Raw genomic sequence first — 13,269 nt, forward strand, 5'->3', positions numbered from 1 at the left:
CCTCGATAACATTCGAGAAACTTCCGATACATGCAGATGTATCCTGCACTGAGCGGTAACAGTCTTTAGAAGGTGAAATGCGGTCACCCAATGAAGATAAATAAGTACACATGTCAATGTCCCCCTATTAAAAACTATCGTCCCGATACTGCAAACACAACAGGAGAGCGAAAAACAAAAGCACAGTTAGTAAAAAAAGAAAAAATAACAAAGCGACAAAGAAACAAAGTCCCAAAGTTCGTTAGCGCTGGCAGAATGGCTTAAGTTGTGCAGCATAACTATTCCAAGTTGCGAGCGGCATGTCACTGTGATTGCGAAATACCATCTAGCATGACCTCACAGTCCAGTGCACCAATGTGTCAGATAATCTTGTAGGGACTGAAATAGCGTTCCAATAGTTTCTCACCAAGTCCTCGTCGGTGTATCAGGGTCCAAACCCAAACAGGGTCGCCAAGGTGGTATTCCACGTAGTGTCGTCAAAGATTGTAGTGCCGGCTGTCAATCCTCTGCTGGTTTTTGATGCACAGACAGGCAAGCTGCCAGGCTTCTTCCACATGCTGGAGATAGGCGGCGACGTTGACGTTTTTTCTGTCAGTGACATGAGGCAGCAGGGCGTTGAGAGTTGTCGGGTTACTTCCGTAAACCAGTTTGAATGGCATGATGTCTTGTTTCTTGCACTGCCGTGTTGTAAGCAAATGTGACAAACAGGAGCACAGCATCCCACGTCTTGTGTTCGACGTCGACTTACATTGCTAACACGTCGTTGAGTGTCTTGTTCAGTCATTCTGTTAGGCCATTCGTCTGCAGGTGGCAGCCAGTGGTCCTCCGGTGACTTGTCTTGCTATACTGCAGGATAGCTTGAGTAAACTCAGCTGTAAAAGCTGTTCCTCTGTCAGTAATAAGGGCTTCTGCTGCACAATGTCGCAGCAGGATGTTCTCGACGAAAAATTTGGCTACTTCCGTTGCGCTACCTTTGGGCAGGGCTTTCGTTTTGGCATAGCGAGTAAGGCAGTTGGTGGCCACAACAATCCAATTGTTTCCTGATGTTGATGTCGAAAAGGGTCCCAACAAATCCATCCCCATCTGCTGAAGCAGTCAGCAAGGAGGCTTGATCGGCTGTAGTAATCCCGCTGGTCTCGGCGGTGCCTTGCGTCGCTGGAAGTCTTGACATGTCTTCATGTAATGGGCGACGTCAGCAGTCAGGTGAGGCCAATAGTACTTCTCTGGTACTCTTGCGAGTGCATGGAAAACCCGAGGTGTTCGGCTGTCTTATCATCGAGCAGGGCATGCAGGACTTGTGACCGGAGTGCTACGGGCACAACGTGAAGGTAGTTTGCGTGGGCTGGAGAGAAGTTCCTCACCAGGGCGTCATTTTGGAAGAAAAACGAAGGCAATCTGCTCCTAAATACCCATGGCACAAAGTCTGTCTTTCCTTGCAAGTACTCAGCAAAGCTTCTAAGCTCCAGGTCGGCTCACTACTGCTCGGCAAAGTCATCTGCACTCAGTGTACCAGAAAAGGCGTCCTTGTCTTTGTCATCTTGGGGCAGCAGGTCCACAGAAATGTGAGACAGGCAGCCTGCATCAGAGTGTTTTCGTCCAGACTAGTAGATTACATTGACATCATATTCTTGAAATCTGGGGCTCCACCGCGCCAGGCATCTTTTCAATTCAATTCAACAGTAGCTTTATTCACACAACCAAAACTGCTATGTGACGTCTGGATCCTTAGTCATAGGCTAGTTATGGATCCATGCAGTTATACAAAGAAAAGTAAACCATTCAAACAAGGCCAGAATCATTTCTTGTTTTAGATCAAACAAACAAACAAAACAGAAATAGGAAAGAAGAAAATGGAAAGAGGAAAGAAGAAACTAAGGTGCAGACCACCGCAGGAGCGAAAAAGCCACGGCCCCCGCCGGATCGAGCGCGCGCTGTCGTCCCCGCATGTCGATGACACAGCCATCAGCACCCAGAAGTGAAAAAGCTTAGTTGCTGTCTAAACTGCTAAGTGTCGCCCACGACAGGAGCCCCACACCACCAGTGAGGTAGCACGTATCCGAGACAAGACCTATGGCCTCCCTCCTATGGCAGCCCGCACACATACATGCTGGCGATAAGAATACATAAAATGGTTACACAAAAAGAATTGGTTGAACATTTGGGGCTTTAGCTGTTTGCAGAATGGTAACACGAAATTTTTATTCACTCAACCAGCAAGAATGTACACGACAACATTGATTTGGGCTAGATGGTGCATGCTTGAATAGGAAGGAACAGCGCCAACTAAGATGATCACAAGTGGGGAGAACTAAAGCCCCTCCATACACAATTCCGCTGACCAGGTTAACTACCGCCAACCTGCCCTCCTCCTCCACGCTCCTATCCCACTCACCGCCTTAGCTTCCGGCGTCAAGCGAAACTTACGTAGCTGCAGCTTCCTGTTCCGAGTGGAAGTGACGCTATGTTTTTTAGCGTTGTTTACTTTCGCGTCGATGGAGAGGCTTTGATTGCACCAGCTGCAGTTTAAACTGTGAATGCGATTCCATCCAAGAACCACTGCCGTGGTTCTTGGATGGTAATCAGCGATCTGCTCATATTCGCTGCTTCATGTCAACTTGCGACGGGTTGTGCCCCGAGCGACAACGTACAGTGGAATGTAGTGCCCAGGCGCTTGGAGACCACTGCCGTTTTTCGTGCATTTGGAAAACAGCGACCGCGAACTACTACTTCAGCAGAATACAACAGCTCTTCCCCTTTGCATTCTTCTTATGGTGACTGCCACAGCTCTGCTAAGCATGCGCGGGTGTCTCACCACCGTAGAAGCGGAAATTTCCGCAGCTCAACTCCAGGAAGCGGAAACGCCAGAATCGGAAATTTTAAAACCGAAAATGCCGGAACCGGATTTGGTGTAATGGAAAAAGGCGGCGCACAACAAAGGTTCTCGCTACTTAAGAAAGCGGCGGTGGTGCGTGGATGCAGGCGCTTTAGGGAGAACGACACAGGACAAGCGCTGATATGCTCTATGTACGCTGATATGCTATATATACATTTGATGCACAGTGTGTCGAGTAAGAACAAGGGTACACGGGCATTTACACTCATGTTACTATACATCCATAAACACATACGTAGAAACAACAAGTGTAATCTCGACGCTGTATCCAGTTCTTGACATTATAACTTTCGTTAAAGCCTAATCAGTTTAGATCGGAAAGAAAAAATTCTTTTACAGTAGTATTAAAATTTACTGACTGCTTAATGCTTGCCGGAAGCGAGTTCCATATTTTAAAACCTATATAATGTATGCGTCGCTGGCTGTGCTGGTCGTGACATATCGGGACAAAAAATTTCTCGAGATAGGCTGAGCGACTGTTAAATGTCGATTCATTGAAGGTAGCAGCAGAAAATGGCATGTTGCATCTCAATATCGAGCACACTAACAAGGCAACACGGTAATCTTGCAGGTGCAATAATGACATAACTTCGTTTGCAAGAAAAATGTTTCTTGAAGGTGTAGTAATACTAGCATAGTTGAGTATTTGCAAAGCTCTCTTCCGAAGCCGTATTACAGGCTCCAAGTATGTTTTGTATGTAAATCCCCAGGCTTCAATGCAATAGGCTAAGTGAGAATGAACAAGACAATAATATAAGGTTCTCAACGTTTCGAAACAGAAATTACTCCGCACCTTTGTCAGTACGAAGCATGCGGAAGAGACCTTAGCACACAGCTTATCAATATGAGGCTTCCAGTTCAGAGCGAAATCAAGGGTTACCTCTAAGTAGAGCACTGAGTCGGCTTTTTCTATTTCATCACAGCCAATTGTAATGCAACATGGCTCTTCAAAAGGCTTTTTCTTAAATGAGGACTTAAAAATACCAAATTTAGTTTTATTTGTATATAAGGAAAGTCGATTACTTTTAAACCATTTGCTAATATATTTAAGTTCATTGTTGACTGTTTTAACTGTGTTGTTTGAAGATTTGCTACTGACCACAAGAGCTATGTCACCAGCATACATGAAGGCATCAGGGTGTCTACCAAGTTGACATTTCCAAATTCCTTGAGTTTTGCAGGTTTCCCCTCAGTGCCTTTGCAATAGTCCGTGAGTGATGCAGAACTACATATAGCCAAGACGGGCTGAAACCACATCGCCCAATGCTGTCACTCTCTAGTAAGCATATGAAAAAAATTTTAAAAACGACTTATCCTAATTTGAATACTAAGGAGCAGTGTTTATGTTATTCAAAAAGAGAATAGAAGGGAGGGGTTAGTAAAATGCAGAGCAAATAAAATGTCTTCGAAAAAAATTGCAAATGGAATCGGACATTCACAAATACGAATAAAAAGGAGATGCACACAGAAGCAAATATTTTCGAATGTGAGCTATTTCTATCAACTGATAGCAAGCTCAATGGTACGAGGCCCAAAATTTGACACAATTGAGATTCTCTCTCAGCAGCTGGTCAGTCAACTTCAACTGTCCTGACCTATTCTCAGCCTGCGCAAGACACCTCAACGTTGTTTTTCACTGCTTTAATTAAAGAGTTTATTTTGGTTTGGATGAGGGACACCTGCATCTCGGCATTTGCAAACACTTTGTTTCTTGAGCTCAAGCTCCTTCAAAATGCCGGCAGCATGCTTCCTTTCCCGCTCATTCATCAATCCTTTCTGTTCTTGTCCTTCTTCCGCCACTCGTTCACCCCACGGACCATTTGAAGCACACTAACGTATGCTTTTGGTCAGTTGTACAGTCAACGTCCCATTTTTCGAACTTTTGGAGGCCAAGAAACCGTCCGGAAAATTGGCCAGTTGGAAAAGAACGCATGTCTTTTATTGCCCTTAAGGACTCAAACCGCCACAGGCACATTCGAAAAAGCTGTGAAGGCCTGTCGGTATACGTATTAGGCATATCGGTGCTCGTACCATGACAGGAAATACCGGGCGCACGCATGTATAATGAAGGAATACATACTGTGCCCCATGGCAATAGCCCCTTCCCACGCTTGTTATGCTTCACTGCAATACTTTTGCGCATGCTTCAAGTAACATTTCTGTATAAAGGCAAAGCTGACTTTCAGGAACTGGCATTGTGCAACGCACCACGCTTTCCAAGCTTCTATGCCAATCACAAGGACCACAAAGGCAGAGTCCATGCCAATGCTGACAGCAGCGAATTCTTTCAAAAAAAAAACATGACACCCAACGGCAAGAAGCTTCATAGCAAACATCGACGCAGCTAGGTCTAGCGTTGCCGCAGTGGTGGCTACGGGTACCAGCGGATCAGCATGCGAGAGCGCCGGTTCAAGGCGGCGAGGTAGTCAAAATGGCAGCGGTGATGGCTTTGATTAATGCCGTTTCAGACCTGCGGTCACAGCAAAACGTCCAGAAAATCGGACGGCAAAGAGTTCTTGCGTCCGAAATTTCAGACGTTCTGATGCATTGACTCTATGGGGTACAACGTGGTGCCGCGAAGCTGTCCAACTTATCAGGAATGCGGAAAGTCGGTCGTTGACTGTACACTGGCAACTCCGCGAGCCGACGACAGGGTATCAAAGATGGTTCATTACGATTCCGGTCTGTTACTCGAGCCAGCATTACCGCGACTTTCGACCCTTTCAATAAAATTACAGCTAATTTTTCCTGATAGAGGCACAAATTCTTTTAGTTTTCCTCGAGTTTTTCCAGACTACTCAAAATCCCTGAGAATTCCCGGTTTTCCCGGTTGGTAGACACCCTGAGGCATGTGCTTCATTTAGGCCGTCTGGAAGGTCATTTATATATATTGTAAATAATATTGGCCTAAGTACCGATCCTTACGGTACACCCATAGTAATGTCAGAGAGACTTTAGGTGTGCTTATCGATGACCGCTGCTTGTTTACGGTTATCAAGATAGCTTTTTAAAAAGTCTAAGGAAATGCCTTGAAATCCAAGTCTTTCCGATTTCATGAATAATATGTGATAGTCGACAGTATCAAATGCCTTTCCTATATCTAAAAATACTCCTATTTACATTTCGTTGTTGTTCAAGGTTCTATTGATTACATTAGTTAAAGACAGAATAGCCGTAGTTGTCGATCGAGACTTTTGAAAGCCGTGTTGACGCGGGGAAAGGATGTTATTTTTATATAGAAATATTCTTATATTGCTAGCCAGTAGTTTCTCAAAAATTATGTTTATGCAGTTCAATACCAATATAGGTCAATAATTACCAGAATCGTTGGGGTCCCCACTTTTATAAAGAGGCGTCACTCTTGCCACTTTCAATACCTCCGGGTATGTGCCCGTGTAAAATACTTTGTTAAACAATTTAGTGAGAGTAGGTGCCAAGGTTGTTATATTATTTTTTACTATGGACACCGCAGTACCATCAAAACCAGGTACCTTTTCCTCTAATAGATTTGTAGTTGCTATTACTTCCTGGATTGAAATATGTATGTAGCCAAAGGAACATGAATTTCAAGCAGGCAAAGATGGCTCGAACTTACTTTGCATGCTAAAAAGAAGTTCGGTTCTAACCGTACAACAGTGATGGTTAAATTTTTCACTTACTGATGAAGCATCGCATCCTGTAGCTGTCGATGGGAGAATTCATTTTGAAACTGTAAGTTTGATAATATAGTTTATTAAAGCCCATAATTTTTTTGGATTGTGGGATGATACGTCGATCTGGTTACTGTAATAAAGCTTCTTTAGTATTCGCATTGCTGCCAAGGCTTTATTTCTGTGCTCCTTATATTGATTAAAGTAGTACGTGTTGCCTCGATATTGTTTCACTTTAGTATGCCAAACATCTCGCACTTTAAGTTCAGTACACTCTGTATCATCCATGGACATAATGGTTGCGTATATCATGTCATTACTTTTCAGTGCACTCTGCAATTGTACCCTTCAGTCTTTTTATTAGCACAGAAAAGTGCATGTTAGCGTTTATGTCGTCCAAGTCAGAGAATGACATGTTGGAAAGTTACAGTGACAGTTTCTTATAACCAATTCGCTTTGTTGTACCGGAAAAATTTGTCCAGTTAAAATATGTATCGTCAAGACAAAATAGGAACACAATCGGTAAGTGGACAGCAGGACCTGTATCGTAGGCTCCATAAAGGCTTCCAGTTGCACCAAAGTTACATAAAATGTGATCAAGGCAAGCGGAGGTATGACTTGTAATTCGCATGGGACCAATGACAATATAACTGAACCCATACGAAGAGAGTAAGTTTGAATATTCAGTGCGTCTGCTACTAAGGGTGTCAATATTCATGCTGCCGGCTATAACAGCTTTCTTATTATTTTCGGCCAGGTGAATGAGAGCGTATTCTAGGTCATTTAAAAACATGCTACAATCAGTATGCAGGGGATGGTATACAACACCAATTATGACATTGTGCCACTCTACAAAAAACCTCTCCGAGTGTTTCCAGAGTTCTGCTAGTAGGTCTATTCAAAGAAGAATAAAACCTGTATCTGAGTGAGTTTCTAATATAGAATCCCACCTCTCCTCCCGTTTGCAGCAATTCTAGGATACGAGAGAAAAACGTAATTTGGAATGTTATAACTTTCGCCAGGCTTTAGCCATGTTTCCATGATGGCTATGACGTCATACATGTTATTGTGCTGTGCGAACAGCGTAAGAAGAGCATCAAAATTTTTCCCAAGCTTCTCACATTGCATTAAAGCAGTGAGTGCTGTCTATGTAATCTATGAAAGTTATCAACAGAAGAAGTTGTCAGCATATTGGGGATATTATGCCACACGGTCTAGGTCAGCCTCCGTGAAGAGTGAAGACGTGGAGGACATCGGTGTTCACTGCTTTCCTCATTAATATTTGTCCTTTCGATGCCCAAGCATATTTCCAGTTGTGTTGTTTCTTTGCAGCAATTGCTTTTGCCAGTAAAAGTTTGTACTGAGTGCATAAGGGCTCATTTCTGAACGTTGGTGTACGTTCTGTCAGGCCAAAATCAGCTGCAGTAAGACGGGCTTTTTTCACACATTGAAGCAAGTTGTCATGGGCGGCACAGGTCTTGAATTTGATAATGATGTTGGACTGATTTTTGTTTTTTGTTGGAACACGGTGTACGACATCAATATCAGCCATTGTCACCTGCGCAGCAACCTTTGCTGCCAAGGTGGTAACAACTGCCGACAGTGACTCATTGGGTACCCTGGGAATACCTCTCACTTCAAGATTTGTTCTATGACTGTATCGCTGTATTTCCATCAGTTCATGTCTAGTAGCCTGCAACTCTTTAGAGAGGCGGCTGTTTTCACTTTTGAGTCGACTTTGTTCCATTTTCCCCTCGCCTAGTTCCCTCTACACATTACCAAGTGTTTTCTTGAATTCCTCAAAGCTTCCACTCATAAAGTCTGCAGATTTCTTAAAGGAACCAAGGTCATGGCTTAGGTTCTTATCCATGTTATCAATCTTTGCACTCAGCTTCAAAAACAATGCCGCAAGTTCTTTCACCAATGTGGGCATTTTTTCGAAGACCCTTTCGCCCATATTCTGGCTCCCCGCATCAGATCCATCATCGCTCATAGCTGGAGGTCAACCCAGGCACCAGGGTGTCTACCAAGTTGACATTTTCAAATTCCCTGAGTTTTCCAGGTGTTCCCTGAGTGCTTTTGCAAAATTCCCTGAGTGATGCAGAACTATGTTTTATGTCAAGTCGCGCTGAAACCATATCGCCCTATGCTGTCACTCTCTAGTAAGCATATGAAAAAATTTTAAAGAAAACCGACTTAATCCAATTTGAATACTAAGGAGTAGTGTGTATGTTATTCAAAAAAAGAATATAAGGGAGGGGTTATTAAAATGCACAGCAAATAAAATGTCTTCGAAAAAAATTTTCTCATCGAGTTGGACATTCTCTAGCACAAATAAAAAGGAGATGCATACAGAAGCAAATATTTTCGAATACGAGCTATTTCTATCAACTGATAGCATGCTCAGTGTCATGCAACTGTCCTGACATACTCTCAGCTCGCGCAAGACGCCTCAGTGTTGTGTTTCACTGCTTTAAAGAGTTTACTTTGGTTTGGATGAGGGACACCTGCATCTCAGCATCAGCCTTTGTCTTTTGAGCGCAGGCTCCTTCAAAGAAGCGGTCGCATACTTAATTCCCCGTTCATTCCTCAGTGCGTCGATCCTTTCTGTTCTCGTACTCCTTTCGCCGCGCGTTCGCCCCGCGGACCATTTGAAGAATACTCTTGGTCAATTTACAGTCAACGTCCAATTTTTCGGACCCCCTAGGGGCTGCGAAAACTTCCGAAAAATCAGGCAGTCCGAAAAAATTAATTCATGTCTTTTACTGCCCTTAAGGGCTAAAATCGACACATGTACGTCTGAAAAAGCTCTGAATGCCTGTCAGTGCACTTATTAGGCATATCGGTGCTCCTACTGTGACAGGTGAGGGCGGGTGCACACGTGTAAAATTAAGGAATATATACAGTGTCCCGCGACAATTGCCCCTTCCTACGCTTGTTACGCTTCACCGCGTTACATGACTGAAATGAGGCGAAGCAGACTTTCGGGAAAGTTGCAATGCGTCGTGCTTTCCGAGCTTCGAAGACAAAATTATTGCTGTCAGCGGAGAAATGAAGAAACACGGCACCGAACGACAAGAAGCTTAACAGCGAACGTCGAAGCAGCTAGGCCTAGCGTTGCCGCAGTGGTGGCTACGGCTGCCAGCGGATCTGCGTGCGAGAGCACCTGTTCAAGGCGACGAGGTAATCAAAATAGCAGCGGTGGTGGTTTTCATTAATGCCGTCTCGGACCTGCGATCACGCAAAACGTTTAGAAAATTGGACGGCGAAGAGTTCTTGCGTCTGAAATTTCAGACGTTATGATACATTGACTCTTTGGGGTACGTGGTGGTGCCGCGAAGCCGTCCGAGTTATCGGGAATCCGGAAAGTTGGTCGTTGACTGTACACTGGCAACTCCTCCAGCCGACGACGATTCGTTACGTGTCCTGTCTGTCTCTCGAGCCAGCATTACCGCGACTTTTGACCCTCTAAAAAAATTACAGCTAATTTTCTCTGATAGAAGCACAAATTCCCTGAGTTTTCCCTGAGTTTTTCCAGACTACTCAAAATCCCTGAGAATTCCCGGTTTTCCCGGTTGGTAGACACCCTGGGCACGAAGCTAATATTTAGTTAATGAAGTTGTTTTACACACATGTAATGCACAAGAGTGCGGTGAGTAGGCCGTCAATGTGAGTGTGCCTGGATCGTCCACAGCAATGGCTCCGTCGAAATGTGAAGCACGCTTTTATGCTCCCCGTTGCATCAACGAAGGCTTTTGCACAGCAGTAGTGGCGCAGGAGGCCTGCCTCGACTCCAGTTTGGCAGGATCTGATTCCAGCAATAACCTGGTGATTAGCTCAGGCACTGGTAGTCGCGTTGAGTGTTCAGAGAAGCCAGCGTTGACTGCACCCTGTAATGCACAAAGGTGTGGTGAGTAGGCCATCGATGTGAGCATGTCTGGATTGTCCACAGCAATAAAGGGTCCTTTAATTTCGCTAGTCAAAACAATGTGTGATGGTCGCTAGCGACTTTGAACGGTCTGCCAAATAGGTAAGGGCAGAACTTTGCTGCAGCCCAAATGATGGCGAGGCATTCCTTCTCAGTTGTAGAGTAATTGCCTTCCGCTTTTGACAGCAACCGGCTAGCGTAAGCTATAACCCATTCAAGTCCGCCTTTCAACTGGACTAGGACGGCATCGTGGCCTAGTTAACTAGTGTGTGTGGATTTCTGTATCGGCATCTTTGTTAAAGTGTGCAAGTATCGGTGTTGACTGCATGCAATGTTTGAGTTCTTGAAATGCGTCGGCCTGTGGTGTTTCCCACTTGAACTCGACGTAACATTTAGTTAGGTGCATTAGCTGCTTAGCGATGCGTGAGAAGTCCTTGACAAAGCACCTGTAGTAAGCCCACATGCCAAGGTATCTACATGAATCTATGCACTGCCTTCTTGTCGAAGTGCAGCTGGAACTTTGCGATGGCTGCCGTCTTCTACGGGTTAGGGCAGACTCCAGATTTGCTGATGGCCCAGGAACAGAAGCTTGTAAGCGAAGCGGCACTTTTCAGGCTTCAGAGTGAGCTCTGATGACTTGATGGCCTCTAGCGCTGTAGCAAGCCGCCTAAGGTGATTGTCGAAATTTCCAGTAAGGACGTCGACGTCATCCAAGTGAACCAGACAGGTCTGTAACTTTAATCCTGCTAATACCATGTCAATCATGCACTGGATTGTTGCAGGCGCTGAGCACAGTCCAAATGGCATAACTTGGAACTCATAGAGGTCGTCTCGCATGATGAAGACGGTCTTTCCGCGATCCCTCTCGTTGACTTCTACTTGCCAGTAGCCAGTCTTGAGATCCATTGACGAGAAGTATTCAGCAGTGCAGAGGCGGTCCAATGTGTCATCTATCCATGGGAAAGAGTACACATCCTTCTTCGTGATTTTGTTCAGTCGGTGATAATCAACACAAAAACATAGGATTCCATCTTTTTTCTTCACCGAAACTACAGGAGATGCCCATGGGCTTTTAGGTGCCTGAATACAGTCGTCACACAGCACTTCATCGACTTGTTGCCTTATAGCTCCATGTTCTTGCATCGAAACTCGGTAAGGGCTCTGGTGGAGTGTTTGAGCGCACTCTTCAGTTATTATACGATGCTTTGCAACTGCTGTTTGTCGAATCCTCAATGATGTCGAAAATCAGTCTGTATCGTCGAAGACTTCTGAGCTCTTGCTGCTTGTTCATTGGGAGACTTGGATTTATGTCAAAGTCTAGTTTGGGAACTATGGTCCTCAGGGTAGATGCAGCAGTATCCAAGAGGACAAATGCATTGCTGGCTTCCACAATTTTCTCAACGTAGGCGACCATCGTGCTCTTGTTGATGTGCTTGAACTCCTGGCTGAAGTTTGTCAGCATCACCTTCACTTTCCCTCAGTGCAACGCCTTCTACGTCTGCAGGTGTTTCGCTGCCATGCCAACAGAAACGACAATGCTGGAATGAGGCAGGATGCTGACATAATCCTCAAGTACACTCAAGGCATGGTGACTATCAGCACGCTCCGGCAGTATCTCTGATCTTCAGATAGCATTATAGACTGACTTCAGGTTGATGATTGAGCTGTGTTGGTTCAGGAAGTCTATGCTGAGAATAACGTCTCGTGAACACTGTTGGAGGACAATGAAGGTGGCAGGCTAGGTCTGGTCAGGAACGGTAATTCTTGACGTACAGATTTCAGTCGGCATTATTAGGTGTCCTCCAGCTGTCTGGATTTGAAGGCCTCCCCACACAGTCTGAAGTTTCTTCAACTGAGTGACAATGGGTCCACTCATCGCAGAGTAGTCGGCTCCTGTGTCCACTAAGGCAGTGACTGGGTGGTCATTGAGAAGCATGTCGAGATCACTGGTCCTTTGTCGTGCATTGCAGTTCGGTCTTAGAGCCGGATCACGGCTGCATCGCATTGACATGTGGCTGGAATGTCGGGTCATAAGGCCTTTGGTCGGTGCATTCTTTGCTTCCAGGCTTCGTCGGGATGGTGGCGTGTCATTGTTATGTCGCCGAGATAGTGTCTTTTGCATCATTGGCAGTGGAGAATCTTTTTCAGTTTGACGAACAGCAACTGCACCTCTATCAGTTGCTGCTTTTAGTTTTCCAGGTATGGGATGATCGAGCGGCCCTAGGCTTGGCCAGTGTATGGTCAGCGCTGCAGTGAAAGGTAGCAGCCTGGTGACGGCAAATGGAACGGTTATTGAGGGCTCCGCTAAGTGGCAGCGAGGTAGTCGGCGATATTGCGAAGGCGTTCACCTTGCTGCGGGTGCACAGCGTTGATGGCGAACCCTAGTAGTCCCATTTCACGGTATGGGCACCGAATGAATTTGTTGTTTTATGGCGCAAGGGCCAATTATGACCAAAGATCACCAGGTCAGTGTTGATGAGTTTGCAGTGGATAGATGAATTCAGAGAGGTTGGTGGGACGTAGCTGCAAAGGGGCCTAAAAGTGATTTCTGTAAAGTACGTAAAACCTACATGTAATAAAATTATGGCAATGGCTAATGAAGAGCACTAAGAACACAAAAGATACATTGTGACAGAATGATGATATTTTAAAATACGTGAAGCCAAAGTTTGCAAGAAGCACTACTGCCTTAAGAGAGCCCTTGAAATGGAAGGGCCTGGAGGCATGTGCTGTACAAAAATATTATCACAGCAGCATCCTCTGGAAAAAGGATGAGCTACAAATTCGTAGGGCTAACA

At 45.0% G+C, this 13,269-nt stretch overlaps 1 protein-coding gene across 2 annotated transcripts in view; it reads right to left on the minus strand.

Annotated features, from left to right (window-relative positions):
• LOC135899783 (uncharacterized) overlaps window positions 1-13,269 on the minus strand; it is a 152,311-nt gene that overhangs the window by 115,674 nt on the left and 23,368 nt on the right. The window contains exon 2 of one of the 2 annotated variants that reach the window (XM_065429115.2): window positions 10,176-10,433. The exons of the other annotated variant lie outside the window; for it this stretch is intronic. The gene's annotated coding sequence lies outside the window, so the exon portion shown is untranslated. The remainder of the gene's footprint in view (window positions 1-10,175; window positions 10,434-13,269) is intronic. 2 annotated transcript variants of the gene reach the window in all.

Source organism: Dermacentor albipictus, chromosome 3, assembly GCF_038994185.2.
Source record: "Dermacentor albipictus isolate Rhodes 1998 colony chromosome 3, USDA_Dalb.pri_finalv2, whole genome shotgun sequence".
Taxonomy (NCBI): domain Eukaryota; kingdom Metazoa; phylum Arthropoda; class Arachnida; order Ixodida; family Ixodidae; genus Dermacentor; species Dermacentor albipictus.